Below are 19,170 nucleotides of genomic sequence, written 5' to 3'. Positions count from 1 at the left end.
ACCTCCAAGTGTACAGACTTTTGCAGAATGTCCTGATTTTTGGCTCATATTTTTGGTCTGTTTTTAATAAAATTAAGGTTTTCTGGCAAATTAGTGGCAAATTGTTAAAGACTAAAGTTAGAACATAATGACAGACATAGGAGTTTCAGACTTCATACCCTTCAGAAAATTCATGCTAATGCAAAACCTGTTATTCTGTCAACTGACTCAGTTTGTAAGAGCAATATTTAAAAATTGACCAAATTTTTGGTCCTTTTCCCACTTTTATTGATGGCTTTGTCCAGATTTCTTGCCTTAAAAGGTTGAGAGCTATGAGGACAACAGACTCAGGTGGATAGGGCCTCAGTTAAGCATCTACCAACAACACAACACAGCAACAAACACAACACACCCAGGCAGATAGGGCCTCAGTTAAGCAACTACCAACAACACAACACACCAGCAAGGACAACACACTCAGGTAGAAACTGCCTTAGCTAAGCATCTACCAAAAACATAACACAGCAACAAGGACAACATACTCAGGCAGATAGGGCCTCAGTTAAGCATCTACCAGCAACACAACACAGCAACAAGGACAACACACTCAGGCAGATAAGGCCTCAGATAAGCAACTACCAACAACACAACACATCACACCAGCAAGGACAACACACTCAGATAGAGAGGGCCTTAGATAAGCATCTACCAAAAGCAAAACACAGCAACAAGGACAACATACTCAGGTGGATAGGGCCTCAGTTAAGCATCTACCAGCAACACAACACAGCAACGAAGACAACACACTCAGGTAGATAGGGCCTCAGTTAAGCAACTACCATCAACACAACACAGCAGCAAGGACAACACACTCAGGTAGATAGGGCCTTAGTTAAGCATCTACCAAAAGCACAACACAGCAGCAAGGACAACACACTCAGGCAGGTGGGACCTCAGTTAAGCATCTACTAACAACACAAAACAGCAACAAGGACAACATACTCAGGCAGATAGGGCTTCAGTTAAGCAACTACCAACAACACAACACACCAGCAAGGACAACACACTCAGGCAGATAGGGCCTCAGTTAAGCATCTACCAGCAACACAACACAGCAACAAGGACAACACACTCAGGTAGAGAGGTCCTCAGTTAAGCAACTACCATCAGCACAACACAGCAGCAAGGACAACACACTCAGGTACAGAGGGCTTTAGTTAAGCATCTACCAAAAACATAACACAGCAACAAGGAAAACACACTCAGGTGGATAGGGCTTCAGTTAAGCATCTACCAGCAACACAACACACCAGCAAGGACAACAAACTCAGGCAGATATGCATTCAGTTAAGCAACTACCTACAATACAATACACCAGCAAGGACAACACACTCAGGTAAAGAGGGCCTTAGTTAAGCATCTACCAAAAACATAACACAGGACCAAGGACAACATACTCAGGTGTATAGCACTGCAGTTAAGCATCTATCAGCAAGACAACACAGCAACAAGGACAACACACTCAGACGGATAGGGCCTTAGTTAAGCATTTACCAAAAACACAACACAGCAGCAAGGACAACAAACTCAACTAGATAGGCATCAGTTAAACAACTACCAACAATACAACACAGCAACAAGGACAACACACTCGGGTGGATAGGGCCTCAGTTAAGCATCTGCCAACAACACAACACAGCAACAAGGACAACATACTCAGGCAGATAGGGCCTCAGTTAAGCAACTACCAACAACACAACACACCAGCAAGGACAACATACTCAGGCAGATAAGGCCTCAGTTAAGCAATTACCAAAAACACAACACAGCAACAAGGACAACACACTCAGGCAGATAGGGCCTCAGTTAAGCAATTACCAAAAACACAACACAGCAACAAGGACAACACACTCAGGCAGATAGGGCCTCCATTAATTATATACCAACAACACAACACAGCAACAAGGACAACACACTCAGGCAGATAGTGCCTCAGTTAAGCATCTGCCAACAACAAAACACAGCAGCAAGGACAGCACATTCAGGCAGATAGTCCCTCAGTTAAACAACTACCAACAACACAACACAGCAATAAGGATAACACACTCAGGTAGATAGAGCTTCAGTTAAGCATCTGCCAACAACACAACACAGCAACAAGGACAACACACTCAGGCAGATAGGGCCTCCGTTAATTATATACCAACAACACAACACAGCAACAAGGACAACACACTCAGGCAGATAGGGCCTCAGTTAAGCATCTGCCAACAACAAAACACAGCAACAAGGACAGCACATTCAGGCAGATAGACCCTCAGTTAAACAACTACCAACAACACAACACAGCAATAAGGATAACACACTCAGGTAGATAGAGCTTCAGTTAAGCATCTGCCAACAACACAATACAGCAACAAGGACAACACACTCAGGCAGATAGGGCCTTAGTTATGCAACTACCAACAATACAAAGCAGCAACAAGGACAACACACTCAGGCAGATAGGGCCTCAGTTGAGCATCTAGCAACAACACAGCAACAAGGACAACACACCCAGGGAGATAGGGCTTCAGTTAAGCAACTACCAACAACACAACAGAGCAGCAAGGACAACACACTCAGGTGGATAGTGCCTCAATTAAGCATCTACCAACAACACAACACAGCAACAAGGACAACACACTCAGGCGGATAGGGCCTCCGTTAAGCAACTATCAACAACACAACACAGCAGCAAGGACAACACACTCAGGCAGCTACAGCCTCAGTTAAGCAACTACCAGCAACAAAACACAGCAACAAGGACAACACACTCAGACAGATAGGGCCTCAGTTAACAATCCACCAACAACACAACACACCAGCAAGGACAACACACTTGGGTAGATAGGGCCTTTGTTAAGCATCTACCAAAAACACAACACAGCAACAAGGACAACACACTCAGGTGGATAGTGCCTTAGTTAAGCATCTACCAAAAACACAACACAACAGCATGGATAACAAACTCAGGCAGATTGGCCCTCAGTTAATCAACTACCAACAATACAACACACCAGCAAGGACAACACACTCAGATAAAAAGGGCCTTAGTTAAGCATCTACCAAAAACATAACACAGCAACAAGGACAACATACTCAGGCAGATAGGGCCTCAGTTAAGCAACTACCAAAAACACAATACAGCAACAAGGACAACACACTCAGGCAGATAGGGCCTCAGTTATGCATCTACCAACAACACAACACGGCAACAAGTACAACACACTCAGGCTGACTGGGCCTAAGTAAAGCATCTACCACCAACACAACACAACAACAAGGACAACACATTCAGGCGGATAGGGCCTCAGTTAAGCATCTGCCAACAACACAACACAGCAACAAGGACAACACACTCAGGTAGATATGGCCTTAGTTAAGCATCTACCAAAAACACAACACAGCAACAAGGACAATGCATACCTCCAAGTGTACAGACTTTTGCAGAATGTCCTGATTTTTGGCTCATATTTTTGGTCTGTTTTTAATAAAATTAAGGTTTTCTGGCAAATTAGTGGCAAATTGTTAAAGACTAAAGTTAGAACATAATGACAGACATAGGAGTTTCAGACTTCATACCCTTCAGAAAATTCATGCTAATGCAAAACCTGTTATTCTGTCAACTGACTCAGTTTGTAAGAGCAATATTTAAAAATTGACCAAATTTTTGGTCCTTTTCCCACTTTTATTGATGGCTTTGTCCAGATTTCTTGCCTTAAAAGGTTGAGAGCTATGAGGACAACAGACTCAGGTGGATACGGCCTCTGTTAAGCATCTACCAACAACACAACACAGCAACAAACACAACACACCCAGGCAGATAGGGCCTCAGTTAAGCAGCTACCAACAACACAACACACCAGCAAGGACAACACACTCAGGTAGAAACTGCCTTAGCTAAGCATCTACCAAAAACATAACACAGCAACAAGGACAACATACTCAGGCGGATAGGGCCTCAGTTAAGCATCTACCAGCAACACAACACAGCAACAAGGACAACACACTCGGGCAGATAGGGCTCAGATAAGCAACTACCAACAACACAACACATCACACCAGCAAGGACAACATACTCAGATAGAGAGGGCCTTAGATAAGCATCTACCAAAAGCAAAACACAGCAACAAGGACAACATACTCAGGTGGATAGGGCCTCAGTTAAGCATCTACCAGCAACACAACACAGCAACAAAGACAACACACTCAGGTAGATAGGGCCTCAGTTAAGCAACTACCATCAACACAACACAGCAGCAAGGACAACACACTCAGGCAGGTGGGACCTCAGTTAAGCATCTACTAACAACACAAAACAGCAACAAGGACAACATACTCAGGCAGATAGGGCCTCAGTTAAGCAACTACCAACAACACAACACACCAGCAAGGACAACACACTCAGGCAGATAGGGCCTCAGTTAAGCATCTACCAACAAAACAACACAGCAACAAGGACAACACACTCAGGTAGAGAGGGCCTCAGTTAAGCAACTACCATCAACACAACACAGCAGCAAGGACAACACACTCAGGTACAGAGGGCCTTAGTTAAGCATCTACCAAAAACATAACACAGCAACAAGGAAAACACACTCAGGTGGATAGGGCTTCAGTTAAGCATCTACCAGCAACACAACACACCAGCAAGGACAACACACTCAGGTAGATAGGGAGTTTGTTAAGCATCTACCAAAAACACAACACAGCAACAAGGAGAACACACTCAGGTGGATAGGGCCTTAGTTAAGCATCTACCAAAAACACAGCACAACAGCAAGGACAACAAACTCAGGCAGATAGGACCTCAGTTAAGCAACTATCAACAATACAACACACCAGCAAGGACAACACACTCAGGTAAAGAGGGCCTTAGTTAAGCATCTACCAAAAACATAACACAACAACATGGACAACATACTCAGGCAGATAGCACCGCAGTTAAGCATCTACCAGCAACACAACACAGCAACAAGGACAACACACTCAGGTAGATAGGGCCTCAGTTAAGCAACTACCATCAACGCAACACAGCAGCAAGGAGAACATACTCAGGTGGATAGGGCCTTAGTTAAGCATCTACCAAAAACACAGCACAACAGCAAGGACAACAAACTCAGGTAGATAGGCCTTCAGTTAAGCAACTACCTACAATACAACACACCAGCAAGGACAACACACTCAGGTAAAGAGGGCCTTAGTTAAGCATCTACCAAAAACATAACACAACAACAAGGACAACATACTCAGGTGGATAGCACCGCAGTTAAGCATCTACCAGCAACACAACACAGCAACAAGGACAACACACTCAGGCAGATAGGGCCTCAGTTAAGCATCTACCAACAACACAACACAGCAACAAGGACAACACAGTCAGGTGGATAGGGCCTTAGTTAATCATCTACCAAAAACACAACACAGCAACAAGGACAACAAACTCAACTAGATAGGCCCTCAGTTAAGCAACTACCAACAATACAACACAGCAACAAGGACAACACACTCAGGCGGATAGGGCCTCAGTTAAGCATCTACCAACAACACAACACAGCAACAAGGACAACATGCTCAGGCAGATAAATCCTCAGTTAAGCAACTACCAAAAACACAACACAGCAACAAGGACAACACACTCAGGCAGATAGGGCCTCAGTTAAGCATCTACCAACAACACAACACAGCAACAAGGACAACACACTCAGGCAGATAGGGCTTCCATTAATTATATACCAACAACACAACACAGCAACAAGGATAACACACTCAGCCAGATAGGGCCTCAGTTAAGCATCTGCCAACAACACAACACAGCAACAAGGACAGCACATTCAGGCAGATAGACCCTCAGTTAAACAACTACCAACAACACAACACAGCAATAAGGATAACACACTCAGGTAGATAGAGCTTCAGTTAAGCATCTGCCAACAACACAACACAGCAACAAGGACAACACACTCAGCCAGATAGGGCCTTAGTTAAGCAACTACCAACAATACAACGCAGCAACAAGGACGACACACTCAGGCAGATAGTGCCTCAGTTAAGAATCTAGCAACAACACAGCAACAAGGACAACACACTCTGGCAGATAGGGCTTCAGTTAAGCAACTACCAACAACACAACACAGCAGCAAGGACAGCACACTCAGGTGGATAGTGCCTCAATTAAGCATCTACCAACAACACAACACAGCAATAAGGACTACACACTCAGGCAGATAGGGCCTCAGTTAACCATCCACCAACAACACAACACACCAGCAAGGACAACACACTCAGGTAGATAGGGCCTTAGTTAAGCATCTACCAAAAACACAACACAACAGCATGGATAACAAACTCAGGCAGATTGGCCCTCAGTTAATCAACTGCCAACAACACAACACACCAGCAAGGACAACACACTCAGGTAGATAGGGCCTTAGTTAAGCATCTACCAAAAACATAACACAGCAACAAGGACAACATACTCAGGCAGATAGGGTCTCAGTTAAGCAACTACCAAAAACACAATACAGCAACAAGGACAACACACTCAGGCAGACAGGGCCTCTGTTAAGCAACTACCAAAAACAGAACACAGCAACAAGGACAACACACTCAGGATGACTGGGCCTAAGTAAAGCATCTACCACCAACACAACACAACAACAACGACAACACAGTCAGGCGGATAGGGCCTCAGTTAAGCATCTACCAACAACACAACACAACAACAAGGACAACACACTCAGGCGGATAGGGCCTTAGTTAAGCATTTACCAAAAACACAACACAGCAGCAAGGACAACAAACTCAACTAGATAGGCATCAGTTAAACAACTACCAACAATACAACACAGCAACAAGGACAACACACTCGGGTGGATAGGGCCTCAGTTAAGCATCTGCCAACAACACAACACAGCAACAAGGACAACATACTCAGGCAGATACGGCCTCAGTTAAGAAACTACCAAAAACACAACACAGCAACAAGGACAACATACTCAGGCAGATAAGGCCTCAGTTAAGCATCTGCCAACATCACAACACAGCAACAAGGACAATGCATACCTTTTATTGATGGCTTTGTCCAGATTTCTTGCCTTAAAAGGTTGAGAGCTATGAGGACAACAGACTCAGGTGGATACGGCCTCTGTTAAGCATCTACCAACAACACAACACAGCAACAAACACAACACACCCAGGCAGATAGGGCCTCAGTTAAGCAGCTACCAACAACACAACACACCAGCAAGGACAACACACTCAGGTAGAAACTGCCTTAGCTAAGCATCTACCAAAAACATAACACAGCAACAAGGACAACATACTCAGGTGGATAGGGCCTCAGTTAAGCATCTACCAGCAACACAACACAGCAACAAGGACAACACACTCGGGCAGATAGGTCTCAGATAAGCAACTACCAACAACACAACACATCACACCAGCAAGGACAACACACTCAGATAGAGAGGGCCTTAGATAAGCATCTACCAAAAGCAAAACACAGCAACAAGGACAACATACTCAGGTGGATAGGGCCTCAGTTAAGCATCTACCAGCAACACAACACAGCAACAAAGACAACACACTCAGGTAGATAGGGCCTCAGTTAAGCAACTACCATCAACACAACACAGCAGCAAGGACAACACACTCAGGTAGATAGGGCCTTAGTTAAGCATCTACAAAAAGCACAACACAGCAGCAAGGACAACACACTCAGGCAGGTGGGACCTCAGTTAAGCATCTACTAACAACACAAAACAGCAACAAGGACAACATACTCAGGCAGATAGGGCCTCAGTTAAGCAACTACCAACAACACAACACACCAGCAAGGACAACACACTCAGGCAGATAGGGCCTCAGTTAAGCATCTACCAGCAACACAACACAGCAACAAGGACAACACACTCAGGTAGAGAGGTCCTCAGTTAAGCAACTACCATCAACACAACACAGCAGCAAGGACAACACACTCAGGTACAGAGGGCCTTAGTTAAGCATCTACCAAAAACATAACACAGCAACAAGGAAAACACACTCAGGTGGATAGGGCTTCAGTTAAGCATCTACCAGCAACACAACACATCAGCAAGGACAACACACTCAGGTAGATAGGGAGTTTGTTAAGCATCTACCAAAAACACAACACAGCAACAAGGAGAACACACTCAGGTGGATAGGGCCTTAGTTAAGCATCTACCAAAAACATAACACAACAAGGACAACATACTCAGGTGTATAGCACCGCAGTTAAGCATCTATCAGCAACACAACACAGCAACAAGGACAACACACTCAGGCAGATAGGGCCTCAGTTAAGCATCTACCAACAACACAACACAGCAACAAGGACAACACACTCAGGCGGACAGGGCCTTAGTTAAGCATCTACCAAAAACACAACACAGCAGCAAGGACAACAAACTCAACTAGATAGGCCCTCAGTTAAGCAACTACCAACAATACAACACAGCAACAAGGACAACACACTCAGCCAGATAGGGCCTCAGTTAAGCATCTGCCAACAACACAACACAGCGACAAGGACAACACATTCAAGCAGATTTGACCCTCAGTTAAACAACTACCAACAACACAACACAGCAATAAGAATAACACACTCAGGTAGATAGAGCTTCAGTTAAGCATCTGCCAACAACACAACACAGCAACAAGGACAACACACTCAGCCAGATAGGGCCTTAGTTAAGCAACTACCAACAATACAACGCAGCAACAAGGACAACACACTCAGGCAGATAGGGCCTCAGTTAAGAATCTAGCAACAACACAGCAACAAGGACAACACACTCAGGGAGATAGGGCTTCAGTTAAGCAACTACCAACAACACAACACAGCAGCAAGGACAACACACTCAGGTGGATAGTGCCTCAATTAAGCATCTACCAACAACACAACACAGCAATAAGGACAACACACTCAGGTGGATAGGACTTCAGTTATGCAACTACCAACAGCACAACACAGCAACAAAGGCAACACACTCAGTCGGATAGGGCCTCAGTTAAGCAACTATCAACAACACAACACAGCAGCAAGGACAACACACTCAGGCAGCTACAGCCTCAGTTAAGCAACTACCAGCAACACAACACAGCAATAAGGACTACACACTCAGGCAGATAGGGCCTCAGTTAACCATCCACCAACAACACAACACACCAGCAAGGACAACACACTCGGGTAGATAGGGCCTTAGTTAAGCATCTACCAAAAACGCAACACAACAGCATGGATAACAAACTCAGGCAGATTGGCCCTCAGTTAATCAACTACCAACAATACAACACACCAACAAGGACAACACACTCAGATAAAAAGGGCCTTAGTTAAGCATCTACCAAAAACATAACACAGCAACAAGGACAACATACTCAGGCAGATAGGGCCTCAGTTAAGCAACTACCAACAACACAACACAGCAACAAGGACAACACACTCAGGTAGATAGGGCCTCAGTTAAGCATCTACCAACAACACAACATTGCAACAAGCACAACACACTCAGGTAGATAGGGCCTTAGTTAAGCATCTACCAAAAACACAACACAGCAACAAGGACAATGCATACCTCCAAGTGTACAGACTTTTGCAGAATGTCCTGATTTTTGCCTCATATTTTTGGTCTGTTTTTAGTAAAATTATAGTTTTCTGGCAAATTAGTGGCAAATTGTTAAAGACTAAAGTTAGAAAATAATGACAGACATAGGAGTTTCAGACTTCATACCCTTCAGAAAATTCATGCTAATGCAAAACCTGTTATTCTGTCAACTGACTCAGTTTGTAAGAGCAATATTTAAAAATTGACCAAATTTTTGGTCCTTTTCCCACTTTTATTGATGGCTTTGTCCAGATTTCTTGCCTTAAAATGTTGAGAGCTATGAGGACAACAGACTCAGGTGGATAGGGCCTCAGTTAAGCATCTAACAACAACACAACACAGCAACAAGGACAACACACTCAGGTAGATAGAGCTTCAGTTAAGCATCTGCCAACAACACAACACAGCAACAAGGACAACACACTCAGGCAGATAGGGCCTCAGATAAGCAACTAGCAACAACACAACACACCAGCAAGGACAACACACTCAGGTAGAAACTGCCTTAGCTAAGCATCTACCAAAAACATAACACAGCAACAAGGACAACATACTCAGGCGGATAGGGCCTCAGTTAAGCATCTACCAGCAACACAACACAGCAACAAGGACAACACACTCGGGCAGATAGGGCTCAGATAAGCAACTACCAACAACACAACACATCACACCAGCAAGGACAACACACTCAGATAGAGAGGGCCTTAGATAAGCATCTACCAAAAGCATAACACAGCAACAAGGACAACATACTCAGGTGGATAGGGCCTCAGTTAAGCATCTACCAGCAACACAACACAGCAACAAAGACAACACACTCAGGTAGATAGGGCCTCAGTTAAGCAACTACCAACAACACAACACAGCAGCAAGGACAACACACTCAGGCAGGTGGGACCTCAGTTAAGCATCTACTAACAACACAAAACAGCAACAAGGACAACATACTCAGGCAGATAGGGCCTCAGTTAAGCAACTACCAACAACACAACACACCAGCAAGGACAACACACTCAGGCAGATAGGGCCTCAGTTAAGCATCTACCAGCAACACAACACAGCAACAAGGACAACACACTCAGGTAGAGAGGGCCTCAGTTAAGCAACTACCATCAACACAACACAGCAGCAAGGACAACACACTCAGGCGGATAGGGCCTTAGTTAAGCATCTACCAAAAACATAACACAGCAACAAGGAAAACACACTCAGGTGGATAGGGCTTCAGTTAAGCATCTACCAGCAACACAACACACCAGCAAGGACAACACACTCAGGTAGATAGGGAGTTTGTTAAGCATCTACCAAAAACACAACACAGCAACAAGGAGAACACACTCAGGTGGATAGGGCCTTAGTTAAGCATCTACCAAAAACACAGCACAACAGCAAGGACAACAAACTCAGGCAGATAGGACCTCAGTTAAGCAACTATCAACAATACAACACACCAGCAAGGACAACACACTCAGGTAAAGAGGGCCTTAGTTAAGCATCTACCAAAAACATAACACAACAACATGGACAACATACTCAGGCAGATAGCACCGCAGTTAAGCATCTACCAGCAACACAACACAGCAACAAGGACAACACACTCAGTTAGATAGGGCCTCAGTTAAGCAACTACCATCAACGCAACACAGCAGCAAGGAGAACACACTCAGGTGGATAGGGCCTTAGTTAAGCATCTACCAAAAACACAGCACAACAGCAAGGACAACAAACTCAGGTAGATAGGCCTTCAGTTAAGCAACTACCTACAATACAACACACCAGCAAGGACAACACACTCAGGTAAAGAGGGCCTTAGTTAAGCATCTACCAAAAACATAACACAACAACAAGGACAACATACTCAGGTGGATAGCACCGCAGTTAAGCATCTATCAGCAACACAACACAGCAACAAGGACAACACACTCAGGCAGATAGCGCCTCAGTTAAGCATCTACCAACAACACAACACAGCAACAAGGACAACACACTCAGGCGGACAGGGCCTTAGTTAAGCATCTACCAAAAACACAACACAGCAGCAAGGACAACAAACTCAACTAGATAGGCCCTCAGTTAAGCAACTACCAACAATACAACACATCAACAAGGACAACACACTCAGGCGGATAGGGCCTCAGTTAAGCATCTGCCAACAACACAACACAGCAACAAGGACAACATACTCAGGCAGATAAATCCTCAGTTAAGCAACTACCAAAAACACCACACAGCAACAAGGACAACACACTCAGGCAGATAGGGCCTCAGTTAAGCATCTACCAACAACACAACACAGCAACAAGGACAACACACTCAGGCAGATAGGGCCTCCATTAATTATATACCAACAACACAACACAGCAACAAGGACAACACACTCAGCCAGATAGGGCCTCAGTTAAGCATCTGCCAACAACACAACACTGCGACAAGGACAGCACATTCAGGCAGATAGACCCTCAGTTAAACAACTACCAACAACACAACACAGCAATAAGAATAACACACTCAGGTAGATAGAGCTTCAGTTAAGCATCTGCCAACAACACAACACAGCAACAAGGACGACACACTCAGGCAGATAGTGCCTCAGTTAAGAATCTAGCAACAACACAGCAACAAGGACAACACACTCAGGGAGATAGGGCTTCAGTTAAGCAACTACCAACAACACAACACAGCAGCAAGGACAGCACACTCAGGTGGATAGTGCCTCAATTAAGCATCTACCAACAACACAACACAGCAATAAGGACAACACACTCAGGTGGATAGGACTTCAGTTATGCAACTACCAACAGCACAACACAGCAACAAAGGCAACACACTCAGTCGGATAGGGCCTCAGTTAAGCAACTATCAACAACACAACACAGCAGCAAGGACAACACACTCAGGCAGCTACAGCCTCAGTTAAGCAACTACCAGCAACACAACACAGCAATAAGGACTACACACTCAGGCAGATAGGGCCTCAGTTAACCATCCACCAACAACACAACACACCAGCAAGGACAACACACTCAGGTAGATAGGGCCTTAGTTAAGCATCTACCAAAAACAAAACACAACAGCATGGATAACAAACTCAGGCAGATTGGCCCTCAGTTAATCAACTGTCAACAATACAACACACCAGAAAGGACAACACACTCAGATAAAAAGGGCCTTAGTTAAGCATCTACCAAAAACATAACACAGCAACAAGGACAACATACTCAGGCAGATAGGGCCTCAGTTAAGCAACTACCAAAAACACAACACAGCAACAAGGACAACACACTCAGGCAAATAGGGCCTCCATTAGTTATCTACCAGCAACACAACACGGCAACAAGGACAACACACTCAGGATGACTGGGCCTAAGTAAAGCATCTACCACCAACACAACACAACAACAACGACAACACAGTCAGGCGGATAGGGCCTCAGTTAAGCATCTACCAACAACACAACACAACAACAACGACAACACACTCAGGCGGACAGGGCCTTAGTTAAGCATTTACCAAAAACACAACACAGCAGCAAGGACAACAAACTCAACTAGATAGGCATCAGTTAAACAACTACCAACAATACAACACAGCAACAAGGACAACACACTCGGGTGGATAGGGCCTCAGTTAAGCATCTGCCAACAACACAACACAGCAACAAGGACAACATACTCAGGCAGATACGGCCTCAGTTAAGAAACTACCAAAAACACAACACAGCAACAAGGACAACATACTCAGGCAGATAAGGCCTCAGTTAAGCAATTACCAAAAACACAACACAGCAACAAGGACAACACACTCAGGCAGATAGGGCCTCAGTTAAGCATCTACCAACAACACAACACAGCAACAAGGACAACACACTCAGGCAGATAGGGCCTCCGTTAATTATATAACAGTACAACAACACAGCAACAAGGACAACACACTCAGGCAGATAGGGCCTCAGTTAAGCATCTGCCAACAACACAACACAGCAACAAGGACAGCACATTCAGGCAGATAGACCCTCAGTTAAACAACTACCAACAACACAACACAGCAATAAGGATAACACACTCAGGTAGATAGAGCTTCAGTTAAGCATCTGCCAACAACACAACACAGCAACAAGGACAACACACTCAGGCAGATAGGGCCTTAGTTAAGCAACTACCAACAATACAACGCAGCAACAAGGACGACACACTCAGGCAGATAGGACCTCAGTTAAGCATCTAGCAACAACACAGCAACAAGGACAACACACTCAGGGAGATAGGGCTTCAGTTAAGCAACTACCAACAACACAACAGAGCAGCAAGGACAACACACTCAGGTGGATAGTGCCTCAATTAAGCAACTACCAACAACACAACACAGCAACAAGGACAACACACTCAGGCAGATAGGGCCTCAGTTATGCATCTACCAACAACACAACACGGCAACAAGGAAAACACACTCAGGCTGATTGGGCCTAAGTAAAGCATCTACCACCAACACAACACAACAACAAGGACAACACAGTCAGGCTAATAGGGCCTCAGTTAAGCATCTACCAGCAACACAACACAGCAACAAGGACAACACACTCGGGCAGATAGGGCTCAGATAAGCAACTACCAACAACACAACACATCACACCAGCAAGGACAACACACTCAGATAGAGAGGGCCTTAGATAAGAATCTACCAAAAGCATAACACAGCAACAAGAACAACATACTCAGGTGGATAGGGCCTCAGTTAAGCATCTACCAGCAACACAACACAGCAACGAAGACAACACACTCAGGTAGATAGGGCCTTAGTTAAGCATCTACAAAAAGCACAACTCAGCAGCAAGGACAACACACTCAGGCAGGTGGGACCTCAGTTAAGCATCTACTAACAACACAAAACAGCAACAAGGACAACATACTCAGGCAGATAGGGCCTCAGTTAAGCAACTAACAACAACACAACACACCAGCAAGGACAACACACTCAGGTAGATAGGGCCTCAGTTAAGCATCTACCAGCAACACAACACACCAGCAAGGACAACAAACTCAGGCAGATATGCATTCAGTTAAGCAACTACCTACAATACAACACACCAGCAAGGACAACACACTCAGGTAAAGAGGGCCTTAGTTAAGCATCTACCAAAAACATAACACAACAACAAGGACAACATACTCAGGTGGATAGCACCGCAGTTAAGCATCTATCAGCAAGACAACACAGCAACAAGGACAACACACTCAGGTGGATAGGGCCTTAGTTAAGCATTTACCAAAAACACAACACAGCAGCAAGGACAACAAACTCAACTAGATAGGCATCAGTTAAACAACTACCAACAATACAACACAGCAACAAGGACAACACACTCGGGTGGATAGGGCCTCAGTTAAGCATCTGCCAACAACACAACACAGCAACAAGGACAACATACTCAGGCAGATAGAGCCTCAGTTAAGAAACTACCAAAAACACAACACAGCAACAAGGACAACATACTCAGGCAGATAGGGCCTCAGTTAAGCATCTACCAACAACACAACACAGCAACAAGGACAACACACTCAGGCAGATAGGGCCTCCGTTAATTATATACCAACAACACAACACAGCAACAAGGACAACACACTCAGGCAGATAGGGCCTCAGTTAAGCATCTGCCAACAACAAAACACAGCAACAAGGACAGCACATTCAGGCAGATAGACCCTCAGTTAAACAACTACCAACAACACAACACAGCAATAAGGATAACACACTCAGGTAGATAGAGCTTCAGTTAAGCATCTGCCAACAACACAATACAGCAACAAGGACAACACACTCAGGCAGATAGGGCCTTAGTTATGCAACTACCAACAATACAAAGCAGCAACCAGGACAACACACTCAGGCAGATAGGGCCTCAGTTAAGCATCTAGCAACAACACAGCAACAAGGACACCACACCCAGGGAGATAGGGCTTCAGTTAAGCAACTACCAACAACACAACAGAGCAGCAAGGACAACACACTCAGGCAGATAGGGCCTCAGTTAAGCATCTAGCAACTACACAGCAACAAGGACAACACACTCAGGGAGATTGGGCTTCAGTTAAGCATCTACCAACAACACAACATAGCAACAAGGACAACACACTCAGGGAGATTGGGCTTCAGTTAAGCATCTACTAACAACAAAGCACAGCAACAAGGACAACACACTCAGGCGGATAGGGCCTCAGTTAAGCATCTACCAACAACACAACACAGCAACAAGGACAACACACTCAGGCGGATAGGGCCTCTGTTAAGCAACTATCAACAACACAACACAGCAGCAAGGACAACACACTCAGGCAGCTACAGCCTCAGTTAAGCAACTACCAGCAACAAAACACAGCAACAAGGACAACACACTCAGACAGATAGGGCCTCAGTTAACAATCCACCAACAACACAACACACCAGCAAGGACAACACACTCGGGTAGATAGGGCCTTTGTTAAGCATCTACCAAAAACACAACACAGCAACAAGGACAACACACTCAGGTGGATAGTGCCTTAGTTAAGCATCTACCAAAAACACAACACAACAGCATGGATAACAAACTCAGGCAGATTGGCCCTCAGTTAATCAACTACCAACAATACAACACACCAGCAAGGACAACACACTCAGATAAAAAGGGCCTTAGTTAAGCATCTACCAAAAACATAACACAGCAACAAGGACAACATACTCAGACAGATAGGGCCTCAGTTAAGCAACTACCAAAAACACAATACAGCAACAAGGACAACACACTCAGGCAGATAGGGCCTCAGTTATTCATCTACCAACAACACAACACGGCAACAAGGACAACACACTCAGGCTGATTGGGCCTAAGTAAAGCATCTACCACCAACACAACACAACAACAAGGACAACACAGTCAGGCGGATAGGGCCTCAGTTAAGCATCTACCAACAACACAACACAGCAACAAGGACAACACATTCAGGCAGATAGGGCCTCAGTTAAGCATCTGCCAACAACACAACACAGCAACAAGGACAACACACTCAGGTAGATATGGCCTTAGTTAAGCATCTACCAAAAACACAACACAGCAACAAGGACAATGCATACCTCCAAGTGTACAGACTTTTGCAGAATGTCCTGATTTTTGGCTCATATTTTTGGTCTGTTTTTAATAAAATTAAGGTTTTCTGGCAAATTAGTGGCAAATTGTTAAAGACTAAAGTTAGAACATAATGACAGACATAGGAGTTTCAGACTTCATACCCTTCAGAAAATTCATGCTAATGCAAAACCTGTTATTCTGTCAACTGACTCAGTTTGTAAGAGCAATATTAAATTGACCAAATTTTTGGTCCTTTTCCCACTTTTATTGATGGCTTTGTCCAGATTTCTTGCCTTAAAAGGTTGAGAGCTATGAGGACAACAGACTCAGGTGGATACGGCCTCTGTTAAGCATCTACCAACAACACAACACAGCAACAAACACAACACACCCAGGCAGATAGGGCCTCAGTTAAGCAACTACCAACAACACAACACACCAGCAAGGACAACACACTCAGGTAGAAACTGCCTTAGCTAAGCATCTACCAAAAACATAACACAGCAACAAGGACAACATACTCAGGTGGATAGGGCCTCAGTTAAGCATCTACCAGCAACACAACACAGCAACAAGGACAACACACTCGGGCAGATAGGGCTCAGATAAGCAACTACCAACAACACAACACATCACACCAGCAAGGACAACACACTCAGATAGAGAGGGCCTTAGATAAGCATCTACCAAAAGCAAAACACAGCAACAAGGACAACATACTCAGGTGGATAGGGCCTCAGTTAAGCATCTACCAGCAACACAACACAGCAACGAAGACAACACACTCAGGTAGATAGGGCCTCAGTTAAGCAACTACCATCAACACAAAAGAGCAGCAAGGACAACACACTCAGGTAGATAGGGCCTTAGTTAAGCATCTACAAAAAGCACAACACAGCAGCAAGGACAACACACTCAGGCAGGTGGGACCTCAGTTAAGCATCTACTAACAACACAAAACAGCAACAAGGACAACATACTCAGGCAGATAGGGCCTCAGTTAAGCAACTACCAACAACACAACACACCAGCAAGGACAACACACTCAGGCAGATAGGGCCTCAGTTAAGCATCTACCAGCAACACAACACAGCAACAAGGACAACACACTCAGGTAGATAGGGCCTCAGTTAAGCAACTACCATCAACACAACACAGCAGCAAGGACAACACACTCAGGCGGATAGGGCCTTAGTTAAGCATCTACCAAAAACATAACACAGCAACAAGGACAACACACTCAGGCAGATAGGGCCTCAGTTAAGCAACTACCAACAATACAACACACCAGCAAGGACAACACACTCAGGTAAAGAGGGCCTTAGTTAAGCATCTACCAAAAACATAACACAGCAACAAGGAAAACACACTCAGGTGGATAGGGCTTCAGTTAAGCATCTACCAGCAACACAACACACCAGCAAGGACAACAAACTCAGGCAGATATGCATTCAGTTAAGCAACTACCTACAATACAACACACCAGCAAGGACAACACACTCAGGTAAAGAGGGCCTTAGTTAAGCATCTACCAAAAACATAACGCAACACCAAGGACAACATACTCAGATGTATAGCACTGCAGTTAAGCATCTATCAGCAAGACAACACAGCAACAAGGACAACACACTCAGGTAAAGAGGGCCTTAGTTAAGCATCTACCAAAAACATAACACAACAACATGGACAACATACTCAGGCAGATAGCACCGCAGTTAAGCATCTACCAGCAACACAACACAGCAACAAGGACAACACACTCAGTTAAATAGGGCCTCAGTTAAGCAACTACCATCAATGCAACACAGCAGCAAGGAGAACACACTCAGGTGGATAGGGCCTTAGTTAAGCATCTACCAAAAACATAACACAGCAACAAGGACAACAAACTCAGGCAGATAGGGCCTCAGTTAAACAACTACCAACAATACAACACACCAGCAAGGACAACACACTCAGGTAAAGAGGGCCTTAGTTAAGCATCTACCAAAAACATAACACAACAACAAGGACAACATACTCAGGTGGATAGCACCGCAGTTAAGCATCTATCAGCAACACAACACAGCAACAAGGACAACACACTCAGGCGGATAGGGCCTTAGTTAAGCATCTACCAAAAACACAACACAGCAACAAGGACAACAAACTCAGGCAGATAGGGCCTCAGTTAAGCAACTACCAACAATACAACACAGCAACAAGGACAACACACTCAGAAGGATAGGGCCTCAGTTAAGCATCTGCCAACAACACAACACAGCAACAAGGACAACATACTCAGGCAGATAAGGCCTCAGTTAAGCAACTACCAAAAACACAACACAGCAACAAGGACAACACACTCAGGCAGATAGGGCCTCAGTTAAGCATCTACCAACAACACAACACAGCAACAAGGACAACACACTCAGGCAG

The sequence above is a fragment of the Protopterus annectens genome, chromosome 9.part0 (assembly GCF_019279795.1).
Source record: "Protopterus annectens isolate FY-2018-M chromosome 9.part0, PAN1.0, whole genome shotgun sequence".
NCBI classification, from domain to species: domain Eukaryota; kingdom Metazoa; phylum Chordata; order Ceratodontiformes; family Protopteridae; genus Protopterus; species Protopterus annectens.
This window is presented reverse-complemented; position numbering follows the sequence as displayed.